Source organism: Puma concolor, chromosome A3, assembly GCF_028749965.1.
Source record: "Puma concolor isolate L17-30 chromosome A3, mPumCon1.1.hap2, whole genome shotgun sequence".
NCBI classification, from domain to species: Eukaryota; Metazoa; Chordata; class Mammalia; order Carnivora; family Felidae; genus Puma; species Puma concolor.
In genome coordinates, this window is record NC_141669.1 from 113,132,261 (window position 1) to 113,156,131 (window position 23,871).

General features: G+C 46.3%; 1 non-coding gene across 1 annotated transcript; it reads right to left on the minus strand.

Annotated features, from left to right (window-relative positions):
• Positions 1 to 5,312: 5,312 nt before the first annotated feature.
• On the minus strand, positions 5,313 to 5,397 carry TRNAL-UAG (transfer RNA leucine (anticodon UAG)). Its single transcript has one exon. It is a non-coding gene; the product is annotated as a tRNA-Leu (tRNA).
• Between the last annotated feature and the right edge of the window lie 18,474 nt (positions 5,398 to 23,871).

Genomic DNA, 23,871 nt, shown 5'->3' on the forward strand with positions numbered 1-23,871 from the left:
AAAAATTAGGAGGCACCAAACTAGGCCTGTCAACTCTCTTCCCATCAAATGTGACAGGCTTGGCTAGCCGCCCTCTTATTAGTTGTTGCCTACCGCCCTACCTCTTTCCTTCTTGGTTTTGTTTGAGGGGGCCATGTGTTCTGGCCCAGGAAATCAGTCATCATTAATAAACCCAACGTGGCAATCCCATTTGGGATCCCATATGGGACGCTCCCGTAAGAGCAGTCCTACAACCTAATTTAGCCAATAAGGCATAAGAGGTCTGCTGGAGACTTTTAGGAAAGCTTTTGCTTTCCTGGAAAAGGGACAGCATCACTGGGACTATGTCATCTCCACTCTTCCTGCCATGAACGTGGATACCTTGCCAAGACCAATGGCAGCCTTGTTGGGTCCAAGAAGGAAAGGGCAAGAGAATCACAGAGACTCCTACCTGCCTGGCATTGTAAGCACTGAAACTTCCCCAGGGCGTCTCTACCTCCGGACTTCTTCCGATGCGAAAAAATAAGCCCCTATTTGTTTAGGCCACTGCGAATTATATTATTGTGAAGTTTAGAAAGAAAAGCGAACGTGCATTATCATCGTCAAGCCAAAGAGGTAGAGAGGAGACAATGTTACAGACAAGCAAGTTGTATGGATAGCTCGCTGTTGTCCCTGTGTTTCCGATTTTGCCATCCGCTAAAAGCAACTTTTCGCAGAGCAGCCCTCGCCCCTGGACAGATGTCTGGAAGTTGTTGATGCTGACCACAGTGGCAGAACGAATGACTAAAGAATAGTCCATCATCAGACTTCCAGTCATTCGATAGGACAGCTCCTGGTGTTGGGCATTCAGACCATTTCCAGTTATTTCCCTGTAAACAGTGTTGCAATGAACATCCTCAGAGCTAAATAGTCACCCTCATCTTCACTGAGTTTCTTAGGGTAACTTCCCACAAGTGGAATTTCTAGGTTGTAGGCTTTCCTTCATATTGCCCAACTGTCTTCCAGAAAGAAAATGCCAAGTTACATGGTCATCTCCCCATGGATGTTTGGCACCATTTGGATGGATAACGTGAGTTGCTCCAATATTCTTCCCCAAACAGCACTTTGGGCCGAGATGGTTTGAGTTGAGTGGCTTCTGCCTGCTCTAAGCAGAAGTCCTCATCTATATGCCTTGGCCACCTCCAGCCCTCCCAAGATCAAGGCCACTTGCATATTTACAAACGGTCACAGCCCACCTTACAATCCTCCCCTGCCCTCCTCTGTTTCCCCAGAGCGAAGGGAATAACGTCAGGGCTCTGGTCACAGGTCAGTATCTGTGACAACTGCCATCCACCTGTCTTCTTCCCCCAGCTGACTGTGAGGTCCTCAAAGGGAGAGAAAACTGTTCCCTATCTTCCTCCCTGTTCTCCACGAAACTCTGCCCACACTTTGCACCCTTGCTCAAAGACTTCTATCATCCTTCCACACTAGAAATACTATTCTCTGCTGGCCTTGGAACCCCATCAACTCCCTTGGGGTCTGACTCATTTGGCCTTGTCCTTGAGGAGGCAGTTGCCAGAGAGCGAGGCCTAGAACCACGCCCGGGCTTTGTCACTGTCTCAGTCGGCTCGGGCTGCTGTAACAAAATAAATACCCTAGACCAGGGGGCTTAAATAACGAACACTCATATCTCACAGTTCCAGAAGCTAAGAAGTCCAAGATCAAGGTACTGGCAGATTCAGTGTCTGGGGAGGGCTCCCATCTTGGTTTAGAGACGGCTGCCTTCTTTCTGTGTCCTCACATGGCGGAGACAGGACTCTGTTCTCCTCTTCCTTCAAGAACACTAATCCCATCACGGGAGCTTCATCCTCATGACTCCATCTAAACCTTATTCCCCCCCAAACGCCCCACTCCTAATACCATCATGTTACGGGATAGGGCTTCAACATATGGGTTTGGGGGGACACAAACATTCAGCCCATAGCACCCCTGACAAACTGTGTGACTACAGGCACATCGTTCCCCTCTCAGCCTGGTCTCCCCTTTTGCACAAAGACAGGATCAGAAAATTTCGACCAGCCAGTAAACTCTAAAGGAGCATTTATTGTTTGTGACTCCACGCTCCCGGTAGCCATTCCCCTTTCTTCTGGCAAACACCCCGACTCTTTTCGGGGTGTGTGTGTGTGGGGGGGGGTTGCTCAGGCCTCCCTTCCTTCAATCCAGGACGGCTGGGAGTGGAGCTCTGGACCTAAGCCAACCTGATCAGGCATGTGACCCGAGAGCCAATTAGAGGGAGTCCCAAAACTGCAGCTGGGATTGCTGGAAGATTGCCACCACTTTGTGTGGCTCTGGAACCCAAAAGCTATAGAGATCGCTAGGAAGGGGATCCTCGCGGAAGGTTCAAGAGAGGACAGAGTCTGATGACATTGTTGAAACTCCGTATCCAGCCTCTCCTAGATTTGATCCTCTCTGCCCTCCCCTTTCCGCTTTCCTCTCTTTATTTTTCGAGCCTTGGTCTCTCCTGTCCCCCTCCACACCCCACCCCTCCCCACACCTGCACCAGCTCCTGAGCAACTCACATCTTGCTCCTTGCTGCTGTACAACCCCCCCCCCCCGCCGGAAACCACCACCCCCCCCCGCCCCCTCAGGTCAGGTCTCTCCCAGGCAGTGCCTGGCCCAGCTGCAACCTTACAACCCAGCAGGGTGGCAACTGGGTCCTCAGAGGGGCTGGGAGGAACAGGGTGCAGAGGGCACGTGGAAAGGGCAGGGAGACCGGGTGACAGGTAGTGTTCCTAATGTTCCACAGTCAGCTTCTTTATTCTGGCCTCGTGGCTCGGTTGGCATCGGCACCAGCTGGAGCTTGCCCTGTGTTGGCTCGGGGTACTTTTCACAGAACTGGGGAGGGGGAGGGCTTCCCCTTTATCCGTCCCGTTTGCTTGCTATGGAGATAGTTCAGGATCCGCACGAGTGCAGGGAGAATGAAAGGACATGGTCTAATTATGGCTTTAACATCTCTCTTGTGAGGTTGATTGGCAGGAAGAACAAAAGACATCTATGTTATCACCTGGGTCCCTACATCTTCTCGCCCAAGACCGAGATCATCATCTCTTCCTGGGACCACTGCCCCCCCCCCCACAATGCCAGCAGCTTCTAATCCAGCCTCCAAATCACTGACAGAGTGCTTTGCCTGAGATGTGAGGTATTCAGGTACACCACAGATTCAAGGAGTGGGTTAATTACATATTGCCGCACCACGAACCACAAAACAAGGTAGCTTAGAATAGAGATTTGCAAACTATAGTCCTCAGGCCAAATTTGGCTCACTGCTTATTTTGGTAAATAAAGTTTTATTGGAACACAGCCATGCCCATTCATTTATGTATGGTCTATGGCTGCTTTGGCAGAGTTGAATAGTTTTTTTTTTTTTTTAATGTTTTATTTATTTTTGAGAGGGAGAGAGAGACAGGGCACAAGTAGGGGGAAGGCCAGAGGGAGAGGGGGGCACAGAATCCGAAGCAGGCTCCAGGCTCCCAGCTGTCAGCCCAGAGCCCAGTGAGGGGCTCGAACTCGTGAACTGTGAGATCATGACCCGAGCGGAAGGCGGACGCTTCACCGACTGAGCCACCCAGGCGCCCCTGAAGAGTTTTATTTTATTTTTTTTTTTAAAAGAAGACATTTTTATTTATTTATTTTTTTAAATGTTTTAACGTTTATTTATTTTTGGGACAGAGAGAGACAGAGCATGAACGGGGGAGGGGCAGAGAGAGAGGGAGACACAGAATCGGAAACAGGCTCCAGGCTCTGAGCCATCAGCCCAGAGCCTGACGCGGGGCTCGAACTCCCGGACTGCGAGATCGTGACCTGGCTGAAGTCGGACGCTTAACCGACTGCGCCACCCAGGCGCCCCTTTAATAGAGACTGTATGGGCCACACAGACTAAAACATTTACTATCTGGCTCTTTACGGGAAAAGTTTGTCAACCCCTGGATTAACAGTAATCATTTATTATCTCTCATGGTTCTCGTGGTTTCTATGGGCAAAGGATCTGGATGCAGCTCAGCCATGTGGTTCTGGTTCAGGGTTTTTTCGGAGGATCCAGTTAGGTATTGGCTTGGAGCTCCACTCACCTGAAGGCTTGACTGGGGCTGAAGGACGCTCATCCAAGAAGGTTCGCTCATGCTGATGCTGTTCTATGCTGTCCTATGCTGGGGGACTCAATTCTGCTTTACATGGGCAACACAGGATAGTTTGAGTGTTCTCATGGCATGGTGGCTGCTGTCCCCAAAGTGAGAGATTCAAGAGAACACGGTGGAATCTCAACGCCTTTGTGAGCTAGATTCAGAAGTCACACCCTGTGACTTCTGCCATATTCTGCTGATCACACGGGCCAGCCCTGGTTCAATGTAGGGAAGGAGGAACAAGAGAATAAATACCAGGAAGTGGGATCACTGGGGCCATCTTGGAGCCTGGATACCATGTGAAAGATACAAACTCATGCTTCCATGAGCATATTGATCTATATTGATGAGCTGCTGATAAAAGGGGGTGGGGAGGCATTTATCCCCCTAACCTCAAGGGTATCACTTCCAGGCTTCTAGGACGCTCAAAATAAATGTATTTTCTTTTTTTTTTTTTTTTTGTTAAGTTTATTTATTTTGAGAGAGAGAGAGAGAGAGAGAGGATCCCAAGCAGGCTCTGTGCCATGAGTACAGAGCCCAATATGGGGCTCTATCCCACAAACCGTGGTATCACGACCTGAGCTGAAATCAAGAGTCTGATGCTTAACTGACGGAGCCACCCAGGCAACTCTATAAATGTATTTTCTTAGGATTGCATCATGCTTTCTGTTAATATTTTTAAATTTGGAGATTTCACAAAACACCTAAAATCTCTAAATTAACCCTCCCCCCCCACATATAACAAGAGGATGGTGAGAACAGCAGCTGCCCTCTTTGCACGCGACAAGAGTCTTTCTAGTTTACCACATTCCCCACCATTCTTTATCGATCCCTGACAGAGATGCTGGAGTGTAGTGATCATTTATTATAATCCTTGGCCTGTTTCCTCACAGAAATACTTCACCGCAATTTCACCTACATTAAAAGAGGGCAAAGAACAGATACACGAAGAGGGCCTCCCAGTTTAAGAAACATTAGGGGTACCACGTTTCTTATTAGGAGAGAAGAATTTTTCTGTGTATTTAACATGCACATAACGTATATGTCTTTTTAAAAAATTTTTTTACTGTTTATTTGTTTTTGACAGAGAGAGGCAGAGCGTGAGCGGAGGAGGGGCAGAGAGAGACGAAGACACAGAATCCGAAGCAGGCTCCAGGCTCTGAGCTGTCAGCACAGAGCCCGAGGCGGGGCTTGAACTCACAGACCTCGAGATCATGACCTGAGCCTAAGTCAGATGCTCAACCGACTGAGCCACCCAGGCGCCCCAATGTATATGTATTTTTATTTATTTATTTATTTATTTATTTATTTATTTATTTATTTATTTTTTAAACGTTTATTTATTTTTGAGACAGAGAGAGACAGAGCATGAGCGGAGGAGGGGCAGAGAGAGAGGAAGACACAGAATCCGAAGCAGGCTGCAGGCTCTGAGCCATCAGCCCAGAGCCCGACGCGGAGCTCGAACTCACGGACCGAGAGATCGTGACCTGAGCTGAAGTCGGACGGTCAACCGACTGAGCCACCCAGGCGCCCCAATGTGTATGTATTTTTAACAACTATAATCACCACAGCTTGTAAACTTTAACTGCCTGGCCCGTGGAGGCCAATTTCCTTAGCTTGGCATTGAAGATCTTTTATAATCTGGCACCACCTACCTTAAAGACAATATGGCATAGAGACAAAGAAAGAGTTCAGACCCTGGAATCAGACCAGATGGTTTTACATATCAGCCCCACCATTCACCCTTTGTGTCCTCAATTTTCTCATCTCAAAAATGGAGAAAATAACAATACCTATCACATAGGGGTTTGTGACTACCTTTCCAGCTCTATCTCCAGCCCTGCCAGCACTCCAGCTACCCGAACACTCCAGGCTATTTTAGGCCCCAGTGCCTTTGCACATTCTGTTTCCTCTGTCTGCAGTTCTCAGGTCCTGCTTCTCTGCTGCAAGGCTTAGTCCACAGTCATCCACTGAGGTTGTCCCTAACACTGTTCACCAGACCTGTCTGGTGCTCTTGGACAAGACGTGGGATGGTACTTCTTGGCCCCCTTGTGATTGGGTCGGAGCCACGTGACAAGTTCCGGTCGATGAGTTGTGGGTACACACGACACGTGTCTTTCCCAGGCTGGAGCATTTACCAGCAGTGTCAAGACCTTCCAGAATTGTCTCTTCCCTCTGCCACAGTCACTAGCCCCCGGAGCGTCCACGGCACTCTTAGATGTGTTGAGCCAAAAATCCGCCTCGCGATTCGGGTCTCCGGAGTTGTTACAACAGCACTACCTAGCCTGTGTTGACTTCTTTCCATAGGAAAGCTTTCTTTAACTTTCCTCCAACAGAGCTGATCATGGCCCATGGGTTGTCACGGCAACCAGCACGCACCTCTATCCACACATTATACACAGCAGCTGCGTGTTACAGAACTGGCTTTAGGGGTCAGGGTGCCCACTGGTACTGCTCTCTCCCCAGCATGGCTTTCCCCAACTACCCGTCGTGAAGATGCTCCCCCCCCCCCGCCCCCCGCTAGTCTCTGCATGGACACCCAGCTTATTTAGTGCTTGGCACTTCATTCTCAAAGGTGAGTCTTTTCATCTGCTTATTTAAATAAGGCAGACTGATTTCCTGTCTGCCTCTCCCACTAAATAATAAGCGCATAGCCCTGGGGCGTAGCTTGGGGTCTGCTGCAGAAACACTAGTACATGACTGATTGAATGAATGAATGATCAGTGAACAGTGTGCAGCCAGTGAGTGAATGAGGGAATGGCTCGTGGTACAACTCAACAACTCAGCTACCCTCGGCCGGCCGTGTCTGCAAGCATCCCCTCCCGGGCCACTGGCGGCGCCTTGTGTGACCGTTTAAAGCCAGGAAGCAAAATCAAAGGGCCCTGGATTCAAAGGACGCTAATTACCTTTCAAAGAGTTCCCCTTGGCTTTAGCCACACGATTCCCGTCAGAGGCTGTGGGAGTTTGTGGTTCCTGTGCCGGGCTTTGAAACTGGGAGGGATTAATGGGGCTTGATTAAACCACAAATGTCAGGAAGTGCGGAGGGCAGCTCGGAATGCTGGCCACCTCCGTCCTGAGAGGGAGAACAGCCACTGACTGCCCCTCCCCCGCGGGGCTTGAGCTGCTGATAAAAGGGGGTGGGGAGGCATTTATCCCCCTAACCTCAAGGGCATCACTTCCAGGCTTCTAGGATGCTCATTTACATGCAAATGACTGACATGCTAATGAGAATTTAGTTTGGCATTTTGTGTTAAGGAGTAGTAAGGAGACTGCCCATCGATTTTCCATGCCCTGAGGCCTGAACAGCAACCTTCCCAACTCCACAACATGCGTGGGCTAGAATAATTGATAATGACAATGATAGGTACCAACTCACTAAGCACCTACGTGACTCTGAGCTTGTGGCTTTATGTAGTTGATCTCATTTCATCCTTATAACCTGCCCAGAGGTAGGTAAGGGCTCTCGTGAGCTCCATTTCACAGATGGAGAAATGGAGGCTCAGAGAGGTGAAGGCATGCGCTCAAGGTCACACAGCACGGAAATGACAGCCTGGAACGGACAGAACAGTCTCCCTCTCAAAACCTGAACTGCTCTATTTTTTCCCATCTTTTGGAAATCTGAAGGCCTCTCCCTCTGATGTTCCAGGAGGAATGATTCTATAAAAAGCAAGAAGACAGTAAGATAAGAGACGGGGAAAGACACGTTGGAGAAACCCATACCAAATTTAATTTGCGAGCCCACCCCGGTCTGACTCCCCAACCGTTTTACGAATCCCTCCCAACTACTGAGGAAGGAGCTGGTGATGCTTCCTGTCAGGAAGCTTTTCAGCTTCTGGTAGCTAGAAGTCAACTCAGCGAGAATGTGGATTTGCTCGATCCCAACCCTTCTTGGCGCCTTAATTATAGAGCTTGGAAAGGCCAAACACCTACTTTCCCAGCCTCCCTTGCTGCTAGAGACGCCCATGTGACCAGTTCTAGCCAATGAGACATAGACTGAAGCCTCCACTTTCCCAATAAGAGGGACATACATTGCTTCGACAGCCTTCCCCGTTTCTTCCTTCTGCCTGGAATGTGATGTGACACCTGAACTGTGGCAGCCTTCCTGTGATCAGAGGGAAAGGCCAAGAGGCTAACACACATTACTGAGTCATCCAACCAACGCTAGTCACTGCTTACCTCCAGAGTTTTTGAAACAAATTAAAGAAATGAAATAAAACCCCTTTTATTTAAGCCCCTGTTAGCTGCTTGAAACCAAAAGCATCTTAATGGGTACAACCTTTCATCCTATGTTTCTTATTAAGAATGAGGGTAGTTCCCAGAAACCCTGTCCCTACAGCTTTGCCTCACATCTCTGTCCAGAATTTTGTTCAGTGTCTTTTCCTAAGCTAATTGTTTGTCAGAAGGAAAAAAAAACAAAACCCAACATGATTGGCTTTGGACCGGTGGTTCTCTGACTTTGAAGGGCTTCCGCAATCTTACCGGGAAGGCTTGTTAAGACCCAGATGGCGGGGGCCTACCCTCAGAGTTTTTGATTTAGTAGGTCTAAGGCGATGGCTGAGAAGTTGCATCCCAGGGAAATGTCCTGCCTCCCTACCTATTGGTGTGAAGTCAAAGAGAGTTCACTGTGGAGGCAAGTAGTCAAGGAAGGCTTCTTGGAGGAGGGGTCATGAACTAAACCTTAAAGAAGGCTTAAGGATGAAGACGTGTAAGGAAGGTAGCAGAAAGGAAGGCCCTGAGAGAGAAAGGAATAGTCAGGAAGGAGGTACATAGAGCACGAGGAGGTGTGGCCAGGAGTGAAATGAAGAGTAATAAATTAACGTATCGACTGATAAAGACCCTTCGCCTTTAGCCTCAGAAGCCAGGAGGTGATTTTGGAGGCCTGAGGAAATCAAGTGGGTTGAGAGCTCAGTCTTTGTTGCCAGACTTGAGTTCCAGCCCCGGGCCTCCCTGTTATTTTTGCTGTGTTTTCTCTGAGCAAGTCAAACGACCTCTCGGAGCCTTCATTTTGTCAGCTGCAAAATGGGCCTAATGACGCCTCTCTCGCAGAGGTTGAGAGATGTAAGAGGTAAAAATGCATGTACATCACCTAGTGTTAAATATATAACAGCAAAGAGAGAAAATCATTTTGAGAAACACCTGTATCCCAAACCCTCAGGATATGTTACCAGTCAGGTTACGGGTTCTATCACCAAATGACCTGGGGAAACACTGAGTCTGTAAAGTTTTCTTTCCTGCAGGATTTTGCAGCCTTTAATACACTAATATGAAGGATGGATCTCATCTGCGAAGGCCCGCGGCATTTCCCCAAACTTGGTTTTATTTTTTTATTTTATTTTTTTTTTAACGTTTATTTATTTTTGAGACAGAGAGAGACAGAGCATGAATGGGGGAGGGGCAGAGAGAGAGGGAGACACAGAATCGGAAACAGGCTCCAGGCTCTGAGCCATCAGCCCAGAGCCTGACGTGGGGCTCGAACTCACAGACTGCGAGATCGTGACCTGAGCTGAAGTCGGACGCTTAACCGACTGCGCCACCCAGGCGCCCCCAAACTTGGTTTTAAAAACGCTTTTAAAAATATATAAATCCTTGGAAATATTTTGAGGAATGCTCCTGTTCAGAACAATGAGAAACCATTATAAAGCATCGATGTACTAATTACAATAATTTGCCATTTCTACTCTGATGAAGGATAAAACCTGCAGCATTTTATCGATCCGTTAGGTTATATTTCTGTGTTAGTCAGCTTTCCTAAATTACGCTGAGGTCACAAACAAACCTCAAATCTCCCTGGCTTACAGCAACAAATGTCTATGTCTCCCCCGGCCCCCAAGAGCACTCCTTAACCCCTATCATCCCCCCCCTACTCCCTGTAACCATCAGTGTGTTCTCTATAGTTAAGAGGCTGTTTCTCAGATTGCTTCTCTCTCTCTTCGCCCCGCTTGTTCATTTGTTTTGTTTCTTAAGTTACACCTATGAGTGAAATCATATGGTATTTGTCTTTCTCTGACTGACTTATGTCACTTAGCATAATACTCTCTAGTTCTATCCATGTCATTGCAAATGGCAAGATTTCATTCTTTTTAACGGCTGAACAATATTCCATTGTATGTTTTATATGTATGTATATATACATACATACAACACATCTTCTTTATCCATTCATCGGTTTGATGGGCTCTTGGACTGTTTCCATAATTTGGCTATTGTGTAGTTCTTTTTTTTTATGTTTATTTATTTTGATTTTTTTTTCAACGTTTATTTATTTTTGGGACAGAGAGAGACAGAGCCTGAACGGGGGAGGGGCAGAGAGAGAGGGAGACACAGAATCGGAAACAGGCTCCAGGCTCTGAGCCATCAGCCCAGGGCCCGACGCGGGGCTCGAATTCACGGACCGCGAGATCGTGACCTGGCCGAAGTCGGACGCTCAACCGACTGCGCCACCCAGGCGCCCCTGTTTATTTATTTTGAGAGAGATTGAGAGAGAGAGAGAGAGAGAGAGAGAGAGAATCCCAAGCAGGCTCCATGCTGTCAGCACAGAGCCCAATGCAGGGCTTGAACTCACGAACCGTGAAATCATGACCTGAGCCAAAATCAAGAGTCAGACACTTAACTGACTGAGCCAAGCCCAGTGCTGCAGGGTGGTTCTATTTTTAACTTTTTGAGGCACCCTGATGGCTTTTAAAGCTTCTACGCAGGAAAGGCATGACCTCATTCAAGGTCACGTCTTATTGGCCCAAGTAGGTCACATGGGTAGGCCTGATGTCAATGGCACAGGAAGTATAATTGTGTTGCAAGGAGCAAGATCTTTGGGAACAAAAAAGTGTCCACTCTGTCATCATGGAAGCAGCCTCCTGTTTTAAAACACTGCCTGGGGGCGCCTGGGTGGCTTAGTCGTTAAGCATCCAACTTCGGCTCAGGTCATGATCTCGCGGTCAGTGAGTTCGAGCCCCGCGTCGGGCTCTGTGCTGACAGCTCAGAGCCCGGAGCCTGTTTCAGATTCTGTGTCTCCCTCTCTCTCTGACCCTCCCCCGTTCATGCTCTGTCTCTCTCTGTCTCAAAAATAAATAAACGTTAAAAAAAAAAAAATTAAAACACTGCCTCATGTGGATCGTTCGCTAATCCGGAAACACATTCAATGAATCTATATTTGGTGTTTCATGGTTTCATCACTATTACCTTAGAGTGAATGCATCTTGATGTCTTGTAGGACGAGTCTTTCTTTTTTAAAGGCTTAGTATTTCTGATCGTTTGTTCTCCAACATGGATTTTATAGCACCAAATTGTCGAGTTCAGTGAAAAACCCTGTTGGGATTTTAACTAAAATTGTGCCACATTTATAAATTAAATTGGGGAAAGACTTGCCAGGCTGAGCCTTCCCATCTGTGAACTTGGTATATTTCACCACTTATGTAGGTCATCATGTACGTCCTTCACTACACAGTTAAAAATTTCTTCATAGAGTTTTTGTACATCTCCTGGCAGATTTATTCCGGCAATCTTACAGATTTTGCGGCTAGAATGGATGAAATTTTTTAAAATTTTTTTTTTTTTCAACGTTTATTTATTTTTGGGACAGAGACAGAGCATGAACGGGGGAGGGGCAGAGAGAGAGAGAGGGAGACACAGAATCAGAAACAGGCTCCAGGCTCTGAGCCATCAGCCATCAGCCCAGAGCCTGACGCGGGGCTCGAACCCGCGAGATCGTGACCTGGTTGAAGTCGGACGCTTAACCGACTGTGCCACCCAGGCGCCCCGAGAATGGATGAAATTTTTTAAAAAATATGTATTATAAAATTTGTCACTGATGGTATATGGAAACGCTATTGATTTGGGAATCTTGACCATCTATCCAGCAACGTCACTGAACTCTTTTAAGCGTTCTAATATTATGTCCGGAGTTTGAAATTCCTCTGAGAATAATTCTGGCATTTGCGGACAGCAGTAATTTTTATTCTTTCCCATCACAACTTTCCCTTACACTCTCGTCTCTTTTTCTTTCCTTTTCCTTTTTTGTTCCCTCGTAATTGATGAAGTATATAGAACTCTCCGGAGACTCGATAAATTTGGCATTTTGATCATTCCCATTTTACAGGAGAAGAAATGTTGAGAGAGGACCTGAGTCTGTCTTACCCCTACATTTGTGTGTCAGGGCTGCTTTGGGTGCAAATGACAGGAAAGCAGGCCAGAGTGGCTCTCACAATCGGGAGGTGAGGCACCGCTGGATCTGGGGGACTCGTGCTGGTGCCACAGGAGCCACCTCCCTCCCTCTGCCTCTCAGCCCAGCTGTCCTCTCTGCTGGCTTCATTCTCAAGTAGGGATTCCCCAGATGCCAGTAAGCTGGTTGCCAGGGGTTCCAGGCTCACACGATGATCCCCACCGCCGACAACTTGAGAGAAAACACTGAGACTGTCTTTCCGCCAGCATCCGTGTTAACCCCTGAGATGTACTCCGATTGGCCAGCCTGGCCTTACACTCATCTCCAATGGGACCCTATAACTGACAGCCCGCTGGAATAGAATCTCTTGGAGTCAGAGGTGAGAGGGAAAGATCCCACAAGGAAAAGATGGGATAAGGGGAGGGGATGCCAGGGGGCCAGAAAGGCAGCTGTCCACTCTCCCACTGACTAGGATGCGGAAGTCAGGAGGCCTGCATTCCAGCTCTGGTTTTGCCGCTAGAACTTTTGGCCGTATTGTAATTGTAGAGACTTACTTTGCTTTTTTTTTTTTTTTTTTAATGTTTATTTATTTTTGAGACACACGGAGAGAAACAGACTGTGAGCAGAGGAGGGGCAGAAGGAGAGGGAGCCACAGAATCCAAAGCGGGCTCTGCGCCGTCAGCACAGAGCCTGACGCAGGGCTGGAACTTACGAACTGCGAGATCATGACCTGAGCCAAAGTCGGATGCTTAACCGACTGAGCCACCTAGGTGCCCCTTACTTTGCTTATTTGGTAAACGGAGAATGTAACCACATGGGTGGGAATCAAATGAGGAAACGTATGGAAAAGAGGACGTGTAAAATGAAACACGGTAAGGAATTGCATTCATCATCACTGGCCTTAATTAGTATAGTCACCCCTCGACTCAGGAACCTTGAATGAGCTCCCGGCTGTCCGACCCATCAAGCTTTGCGGGGCTCACGAGGTTCTTCTAGTCTGGCCCTGGCTGGTCCACCTCCTTCCTCTCTAACCCACCTCCTCCACCCTAAGCAGGCTGGTCTTCTCTTGCACCACACACCTTGGCTTCGGCGTCAACCCCATGGCTCCACCTGGTGTGAACCCACCCACTTGCCTGGGCAACTCTGGGCAACTTATGTACTTTCTGTGAAACTCAGTTTGTTCACCTCCTAAATGGGAACCATTGCTTCGCAAGGTCATTGTAAGTATTACATGAAGAGAATTGATGGAAAGAAGCCAAGAGTACAATGCTTGGCCGACAGTCCCTGCTTGGGCCTCCATCGAACACCCATTTCTGTGCTGTTCCCAGGGCATCACCTTCCAGAGGGTGATCGGAAAGGAAGATATTTCCCCCTTCGGAGCACTTGGGCCCACCAGAGGCACTTCTGTCATATTGCCTAGGAAAAAAGTAGGATCGGCCTTCTACGTCCAATGACTTAAAGACCTTCCAGAGCGGAAGAGGAAGGGAAAATGGTTGAGGCTTTGGGTCAGTGGGGAAGTGGGTGCCTCAGCCAAGCTGAGGATGGGCTCTGGGTCACGGTGTGGCTTGGGATTGGCCTGAGTCAAGGGACAAGGGAAAGGATGGCCATGAGCAGGCTCTGTGATGGCATGGCTCGGGACCCGGACCGGAGGTCCTGCGAGACTGTGTGTTCCAGGGAAAGCCCACCCAGGTAGACACCCCTCTGCTCTTGGCTCCACACCCGTAGGATGTGCCCCGAGGATGTCACTTCCAGGCTTCACTTTACTGTGTGAGCTGGATCTTTGTCCCCTTCTGCCCTTTGAAGACGCTGCTGGCAACGTTCTGGTTAAATCCAGCCTGCAGACCCATCTGGCATGGCCACACAGTGCATGTTTTTATAAATGGCCGCAGACTCTTCGACTCTTCTCCCACCTGGGGGGGGAGGGGGGTCTCTGTATCCTGTCCCTTGCATCTGGGTAGGCCTGTGGCTTCTTCGACCAGTCAAGTATGGTGGAGGTGACACTGTGGGAGTAGAAGCCAGATCCCTCCTGCCTGGTTCTCCTGCAATGCTTGCTTTCTAGATCCTTTGTCTTGGAACCAGCCACATGATGTGAGAAGCCCAGGCCACATGGAGAGGCCATGTGTGGGCGCACCAGTGGACAATCCCAGCTGAGCCCAGCCTCTGAATCATCCCAGCCCAAGCACCAGATACGTGAGCGGAGAAACCTCCAGATGATTCTAGCCTAGCCATGTGAGTCTTCCCAGCTGAAGCCCGGACACCGTGGAGCAGGGTCAAGCTATCCCCACCGTGCCCTGTTCAGACTTCTGACACAGAGAATCCAGGGACATAATAAAATGGTTGCTCGACGTCACTACATTTGGAGTGGTTTGTTACGTGGAAATATTAACTAGAAAATAGGGCTTTAAAATTTTTTGATTCTGTGGCCAACATTTAAAATTAGGAGATTTCTAATACAAATTGGGATTTCTGGCTTTTAATGAGAGATCAGAAACTCTGGCCTCGCTAGGATCCCTGTTTGGCAAAAATGGGTCAGAGCTGCTCTTTTCTGAGGGAATATGGAGGCCCTATCTGCCTAGGCCTCCATCTGGCCATGTTTGTTTGTTCGGGTACCTGCCTGGTCCCTGTGGGCATATGGGTGTGCTGACCCTGTTCCAGAAGCATCCAACTGCTTCACAGGACGCCCAAGGTCCCAGCCCCTTCTCTCCTCCCATGATGCCCTGGATACCCTTGACCTCTGCGGGTGCCCCCTTTTGTCCCTGGGGCTACATAGACCCACCAAACTAGGCAGGGTCCTACCCTTTTCTCTGCTCAGAAAACCACTTATGTGAAATAAAAACCAGGCAGGAGCTGGGGGTGGTGATGGCTATGTCTGGAGCTCGCTTGGCCTGTAAACAATTTCCTGGTGATAATCTTTCCAATTATCCCTCCAAGCTGGAGCTGCTGTGTGAAATCAGGCCGGGTGCCCTCAGCTTATCCTGTCCATCTTGGAGTCATTAAGATCTGGCTTTGTATTTCAGGGTAAGCTGTCCAGAGCCACCAAAGCCAGGATTTCCAGGATCCTTGACGCAGACACAGAGAATCACAGTATTACAGAAATTTTCAAACAAACACAGGGAAGATTATAGAATCTTACACACAGCAAGACTCTTAAAAAAAAAATCAGTCTCTCCTAGCACTAAGCATAGATGAGCCAGGTACAAATTCCAGTAAACATAACCTTATTTTTCCTTGCATAAACTTAAATATATCAACTTTCATTCATACAGCTAGCAGACAATTAATTAGTTAATTCATTCAACAAATGTTTGTCAAGAGCCTCTATGTACCAAGTACTTTCTTTTTCTTTTCTTTTCTCTTCTTTCTTTTCTTTTCTTTTCTTTTCTTTTCTTTTCTTTTCTCTTCTTTCTTTTCTTTTCTTTTCTTTTCCTTTCTTTTCTCTTCTTTTCTTTTCCTTTCTTTTCTCTTCTTTCTTTTCTTTTCTTTTCTTTTCTCTTCTTTCTTTTCTTTTCTTTTCTTTTGTTTTCTTTTCTTTTCTCTTCTTTCTTTTCTTTTCTTTTCTCTGCTTTTCTTTTCTTGGGCAGTAGGAATACAACCATGACATGTCAGATAAAAATCTCTGCCACTGTGGAGGTTAATTGGAGGTTAATTTGCATTCTAGTGGAAGAGACAGATGAACAACAGGTTAGCAAATAAATATATGATGAAATGTCAAAGGTGGTGATAAGTGCTCTGAAGAAAAATCAGGAGTAAGAGATAGGTGGTAATGGAAAAGGAGTGTCATTATATACAGAGTGGTCAGAGGACACGTCCTAGCAAGGCAGCCTTTATGCAGAGACATAGACGACATGAAGGAGTGAGGCCCATGAAGACCTAGGGAAGCAAGGTCCATCTGGGTGAGGGAATGGGAAGTGCAAAGGCCCTGAGGCCAGGCTGGAGTGTGCCTTGCCTGTCATGGGAGAAACAGCAGGAAAACCTAGATGGCTGGGCAGAAGTGAGTGAGAGGAGAAGGAATAGAGACTGAGGTTGAAATCTCAGTCAGTTTAATGTTCTTCACTGCTGGGTTATGTCTAAAACCTGGGGGGCTTATCAAATCCCAGCATAGGAAGGAGCATCTGGTCCTACAGCCACATTCTCTGCTCCTGCTGTGCCTTCCTCATTCTGATTTTCAGCCAGGACTCGGATTTTGATATTTCACCTGCGCCGCCTTCAGGGGTCTGTTTCACTTCAAGTCTCTGACCTGTGGGGGACTCTGTCTGTGTAGGCACCTCCTGAAGAATTTTCCTGTACTGTGGCTAGGACTCAGCCAAGTCCTGTCCTTTTTTTTTTTTTTTTAATGTTTATTTATTTTTGAGAGAAAGAGAGAGAGAGAGCAAAGCAGAGAGGGGGTGGGGGGACAGAAGATCTGAAGCAGGCTCTGCGTGGACAAGCAGAGAGCCTGAGGTGGGGCTCAAACCCATGAACTGTGAAATTGTGACCTGAGCCGAAGTCAGAGAAGATGGACGCTCAACAGACTGAGTCACCAGGCATTCTACTCCTGTCTTTTTTTGGCCCTGATATGTCTTTGAAGGGATGCGGGGTGCAGGAGGAGAGTGGAAGCAGGGCTCAATCCAGTTTTGGTGAGGTCTAAACCTTATACCATTTGGGGTAACCCTTCTTAAGAAAAAGAAAAGAAAATTATGAATATACACTTGGGTATGTATGTGAATATTTATTTAAAATGAGAGAAGAGGGGCGCCTGGGTGGCGCAGTCGGTTAAGCGTCCGGCTTCAGCCAGGTCACGATCTCGCGGTCCGTGAGTTCAAGCCCCGCGTCAGGCTCTGGGCTGATGGCTCGGAGCCTGGAGCCTGTTTCCGATTCTGTGTCTCCCTCTCTCTCTGCCCCTCCCCCGTTCATGCTCTGTCTCTCTCTGTCCCAAAAATAAATAAAAACGTTGAAAAAAGAAAAAAAAATTTTAAATGAGAGAAGAAATGGAAATATATCACATATTTTTAAAAGCCAATAAATACCACAAGCAATTCAAAATCCAGAAAAATAACATGCTATTTTTATTAACTGTCTGACACCCCCATAAAACTTTTCCCCCACACTTTTGGTTCCAGATTTTACAGCAGAAGCCATGGAGGTGAGAAGGCAGTAAAACAATACATTTAAGGTGCTGAAAAAAAAAGAACTGTCACCTCAGAGTTCTATACCCTGCAAAAATATCCTTCAGGAATGAAGGTGAAATAAAGACGTTCTCAGGTGAAAACAACAACAACTAAGAGAATTCATAGCCATCAAGTCTGCTTTAAAGGAAGTCCTTCAAACAGAAGGGAATTTAGAAGACCAGGAAGAAAGAGCAACATAAATGGTAATAATGGGTCATCAATGGTAAATATTTAGGTAAAAACAACGAACTACTTTTTTCTCCTGCGTTCTTTAACATATAGGGACACATAACAGTGAGTATTTGCCTAATCATTGTTAGAAAGTTCAATGTACATAGATGTTATACATAAGACCACTGTAACATAAAGGAAGGAGGGTAAACAGACATATAAACGGTAAGGTGTCTATATCTCACTCAACGTGGTAAAATATTGACTCTAAATGGATGGTGACATGCTAACGCATGTATGTGGCCATCAATAGAGCAGCCACTAAAAAATACCCATATACAAAGAAGTAATAAAAACACAATGGATAAGATTAAGATTAATAAAGAATTAATAAAGAATAAGATTAATAAAACCACAATAGATAAGTTAAAATGGAATACTGAAAACCTGTTCAAATAACCCCCAAGAAAAATAGTCAGAAAAGGAAGAAATGGAATAAAAAATAGAGGAAACAAATAGAAAAGAAAGAATAAAATGGTATCTGTAAATCCAAACGAATAAGGATATTAAATGTAAATGGTCTACAGATACCACTCAAAAATCAGAGATGGGCAAAATAGATTTAAAAACTCAAACGTGACCCAACCATACAACATCTGTAAGTAACTCACTTCGAATATGGTGATACAGGCAGATTAAACTTGACAGGATGAAAAATGACATACCATGCCAACAATAATCACAAGAAAGCTGGAACGACTATATTAATACCAAAGTGAACTTCAGAGCAAAGCAAATCACTGGGGATAAAGAAAAACATTAAATAATGATCAACGGGTCAATTCACTAAGAAGACAAAACAAACCCAAAGTGTGTACGCACTTAAAAAAACAAAAAAACTTTATAATACAAGAAGTGAAAACTGACAACTGAAAGGTGGAATAGACACATTCATAATTATTGTTGAAGACTTCAATACTCCTCTGTCAGTAATCAATAGAAATCACAGACAAAATTAGCAAGGAGAACTGAACAACACCATCAAACAACTGCATTGAATTGAAATTTACACAATACTCTACCCAACAACAGTGTAATACGCATTCTTTTCTTTTCTTCTTTAATGTTTATTTTTGAAAGAGAGAGACAGAGCATGAGTGGGGGAGGGCAGAGAGAGAGGGAGACGCAGAATCTGAAGCAGGCTCCAGGCTCTGAGCCATCAGCACAGGTCCAACGCGGGGCTTGAACCCCTGAGCAGTGTGATCATGACCTGAGACACAGTTTTTTCAAGTGCACATGTAACATTCACTGAAATACACATTATTCTGTACGAGGAAACAGGACAAAGAGTATAATAGTGCAGGGGAAAATCCTCCGGTTAATATTCTAAGATGTAATAGCATTCATAGTCTTTGGATCTTGGAAACAAATCCAGAGAATCTCAGAAGTATAAACACAGATTCTTTGGAAATGTAGTTTCATTGGCTAGTTGTTGAGTCCTAGAAGTATATATCAAAAAATACAAGCATCTTGAATATTTTAAAAGCTTAGAATCTTAGAATAACGGCTTAATAAATGTGTAGACTCTTGGGTGGATAGACTGTTAGATACCTCAAGGGTATCTAATCCACCGGTCTTAAAATTGATGTCCCAGAAGATGGTACTATTTCAAAAAGCCTGAAAGCAATTTTACTAATAAATGCAGTTTACTAAAGACATAAAAATCTTTCACCATTTGGATGTTGCAGAAGAAAAATGAAAAAAGTCCCCTACGGTGAAAGAGCTGAAAAGCTGATATAGTCCAAGGTCATTATCCTATGAATGGTGAAATTTGTGAAATAATGCAAGCAATTGCATTACTGTGGGAGAGTGCAGTATTGGTCCCGATTCTTTTTTTTTTTTTAACGTTTATTTATTTTTGAGACAGAGAGAGACAGAGCATGAACAGGGGAGGGGCAGAGAGAGAGGGAGACACAGAATCCAAAGCAGGCTCCGGGCTCTGAGCTGTCAGCACAGAGCCCGACGCGGGGCTCGAACTCACGGACTGTGAGATCATGACCTGAGCCGAAGTCGGACGCTTAACCAACCAAGCCACCCAGGCGCCCCAAGGTCCCAATTCTTTACCTCTCCCTGTGTCTATGTCCTTTGCAGTTCCTCCCACAAAAGAAGAAACGCTACCCTCAACCAGGTTTTGGTCAATAAAACGAGGCAGAAATGACAGTGTGCCTGGGCCTCATGAAAGCTCTCACGCTTCTATCTGCTGCCTTGTGTTTTTGCCATCACTGTGACGGTGCATCTGGGCTCCCACAGGAGGAAAGTGAGATATAGGGGGCAGTGCTGTCCCCGCTTAAGTGCCCTGGCCAAGCCCAGCCTTGAGCAAAGTTCCAGGATATTAACTGGAAGATATTCCCCTGCACTATGATACTCTGTTCTGTTTCCTCATACAGAATAATGTCTATTTTAGCAAATGCTCCGTGTGCGCTTGAAAAGAATGAGTATTCCTGGAGGGTGCACGATCCAGCCCAGCCAAAATGGACAGTTCCAGCCAACCCACAGATGCACGAGCTGCAGTAATAAATGTTTCAAGCCACGGAGCTCTGGGGTGGTTCTTACCCACCAACTGCTGACCGATACAAGGAAGAGACTTAATGGCAACCAAGAATTCTTCTTTCAGTTCTTTTCCTGTGGTGTCAGTGTTTCCGCAAGTGTGGATGGAGCATCGTGGGTGTACCCAAGGTACCCTAGCCAGGACTCAGGACTCTGAAAAGCACTGAATCGCACACAGTAGAATGACAGAAGGGTGTTATTTTACTTCTCATTTTTCATCAGTCCTCTAACTTTGAGGAGAAAGTCTCAGTTGGGCAATAATACTCTTGAACACCTCTCCCGCACTTGCTAATCTTTTTTTTTTTTTTTTAAACAAAGAAAGAACTCAGGCTCGAGTTTCTCAGGGAGGCAAGAGGCTCTAGCAAGAATTGAATGCTGTTGCTTAGTTTTTAGAGCGTTTACGTTTCTAGCATCTGCTCGTCATAGCAAAACATAGATATCGCCTCCCTGACTTACATTTGTGATATGATTTTTGATTTTTAATTATATTTTAGTTCAGTAAGTACACTTAAAGATATTGATTTGTGTAAAGGGGAAAAAAAGAAGAAGCTAAAGAAAAATGTGGGGTCCACAGGAGTGCAGTTGTTGGTGGATCTGGCCCAAACCCTACCGTGGTGATACAGCGCCTGGGACTGCTTCCCTCTGTGGCCGAGGGCACATCTAGGCAGTCCAGCTGGGCGCTCAACTTAGGGGGAGTGGGGAGTTAGCAACAGGCTGATTAGGGACCCTAAAACTGCCTTGGAGAAATTCAGACCCTGGGCTACCACTCTCAAAGAGAATGTGTTTCTCCTGCAGATACTTGGAGAGGCGTGGGCTTGGGTTTGAGTTTTTCCTGGGGCTGCAAGGGACCTTGGGGCCTATGGATTCTCCCCCAAAGAGAAGCTCCGGGGAAACCCAGTGTTGTGGCTTGACTTGTATCTCCACCCCACACCCTGCAAATTCCTGTGTTGAAGTCCTAATCCTTGGGTGACCCTGTCTGGAAACAGGATTGTCACAGATGTAGTCAGGTTAGGATGAGATCATGCTAGAGTAGGGCAGGCCCTAATCCAGCATCCCTGATGTCCTTATGAAAAGGGGCCATTTAGACACAGACACGATCTAGGAGAGAAGACTGGGACAGATCTTCCCCTGATGCCTTCAAAGGGAGCATGACCCTGCTCAGAATGTGAAGCAATGCATGTCCGTTGTTCTAAACCACCCAGTGTGTGGTACTTTGTTAGTTAGGAAGTTAACGTACCCAGAGTCCCCATAGTTTGGGAGCTGCAAGCTCAAAGCTTCTGGGACCAAGCAGATAAAGTAGTGTGAAGTCAGCCGATGGGGACCGTGGAGAGCTAAAGAGCACACACCCCCTCTGAATGGGAGCCCACTCTGCAGTCCAGCCCACTGTTGCCATGTTGAAATGTAGGCCCAGTATATCCAGAACTTCCAGCGTTTCCAGAGAAGTCAGAAATCTGTACTTGCATTCGAAGTCTTAACTACTGTTAAATGTTGACAACTTTAGGGGCGCCTGGGTGGCGCAGTCGGTTAAGCGTCCGACTTCAGCCAGGTCACGATCTCGCGGTCCGTGAGTTCGAGCCCCGCGTCGGGCTCTGGGCTGATGGCTCAGAGCCTGGAGCCTGTTTCCGATTCTGTGTCTCCCTCTCTCTCTGCCCCTCCCCCGTTCATGCTCTGTCTCTCTCTGTCCCAAAAATAAATAAACGTTGAAAAAAAAAATTTTAAAAAAAAAGCAAAAGAAAAAAAATGTTGACAACTTTAAATATGTTTAAAATTCTGTGTTCAAAACCAGTACTATTGTCCCCCTGTTTTTGGTGCTACCTTATAGCCTCGCATTAAAAACTCAAGTTGGAATGTGATCTAAATTAAAATCTAAACTACAAATTTCCTGGGGCCGTGTGGGTGGCTCAATTGGTTAAGCATCCCAAGTAGGCTCGGGTCATGATCTCGCGGTCCGTGGGTTCGAGCCCTGCCTCGGGCTCTGTGCTGACAGCTCAGGGACTGGAGCCTGTTTCGGATTCTGTGGCTCCCTCTCTCTCTGCCCCTCCCCTGTCCACACTCTGTCTCTCTCTCACTCAAAAATAAATAAACATTAAAACTTGTTTTTTTTTTTTTAATTTCGTGGAAAATTCTGGAAAGATGGCAGCAATACTAGATGCATAGTTTTTGGATCTTCCCAAACTCCCCATAAAAAACAGAGCAGACAGATAGCAAACCTAAATCCATAGATAACATTTATAGCAAACCTAAGTCACTGAGTTCCCTTCAACTCTGAGTATAAGCACACTGTGGGGGAACCATCGGCAGCCACAAAATCGGTGAAATATCCAGCCTGTGCTGGAGGAAGCAGAGGTAAGCAACCTGTGTCCGGCAGACCCAAGAGTAGGATAAGCCCCAAAGCCGACAGGTCTTGAAAATTGAGCACCATGAAGATGGTCCAGACGGAAGAAGGAGAAAGGCTCTGACTCAAGTCAGGGAGGAGAATAGAACCAGAACATCTCAGAAAGCAAGCCACCATATCTCTGGATGTTGTCTAAAAACAAAAAAAGAGGAAGCTCTAACAATTTAGAAAAGCTCCTTTGAACAGTGTGTGCATTCTAAACGCCTCCCCCACTCCCACCCCGCTTCTAAAACCTAATTTAACGTGGGGCGCCTGGGTGGCTCAGTCGGTTGGGCGTCCGACTTCAGCTCAGGTCACGATCTCGCAGTCTGTGAGTTCAAGCCCCGCGTCGGGCTCTGGGCTGATGGCTCAGAGCCTGGAGCTTGCTTCCGATTCTGTGTCTCCCTCTCTCTCTGCCCCTCCCCCGTTCATGCTCTGTCTCTCTCTGTCCCAAAAATAAATAAACGTTAAAAAAATTAAAAAAAAAATAAAACCTAATTTAACATAAAAACGAACCTTGGGAAAAGGATCAAGGTCAAACCCCAAAGTAAGTTATTAAAAAATATATGGACGATAATATCCCTCTGGATCCTGAAACCCTTCCAGAGAAACATGTTCATAAAGTAGACTAGAACTGCGATGTGCTGTTTCCAATTGAGTCAGAAGCCATTAGGAAAAACTCAGAAATTATATTTAGAAATAAAAAGAACTCTATTAAAAAAGTGAAGCATAAACTAGAAGGACAGAGTGAATCAACACAATAAGTAATACTAGAAGAGAAAGAGAAAGTAAAAATGGAGAAAGTTCTCAAACGATCAAAAAGAAATGGAGACATTAAAAAGACTCAAGAGAAAGTGACTGATATTGATAAGCCAAGAAGATACATCATATGGATAATAGGAGCTCCTAAAAGAGAAAATCAAAGGAAGAAGACCAAACAGAATAAACACTAAAAACCACAACTCAAGAAAGCTTTCTTGGGGCACCCGGGTGGCTCAATCTGTTAAGCATCCGACTCTTAATTTTTTTTTTTTAATTTTTTTTTTCAACATTGATTTATTTTTGGGACAGAGAGAGACAGAGCATGAACGGGGGAGGGGCAGAGAGAGAGGGAGACACAGAATCGGAAGCAGGCTCCAGGCTCTGAGCCATCAGCCCAGAGCCCCACACGGGGCTCGAACTCACAGACCGCGAGATCGTGACCTGGCTGAAGTCGGACGCTTAACCGACTGTGCCACCCAGGCGCCCCCGGACTCTTAATTTTGGCTCAGGTCAGGATCT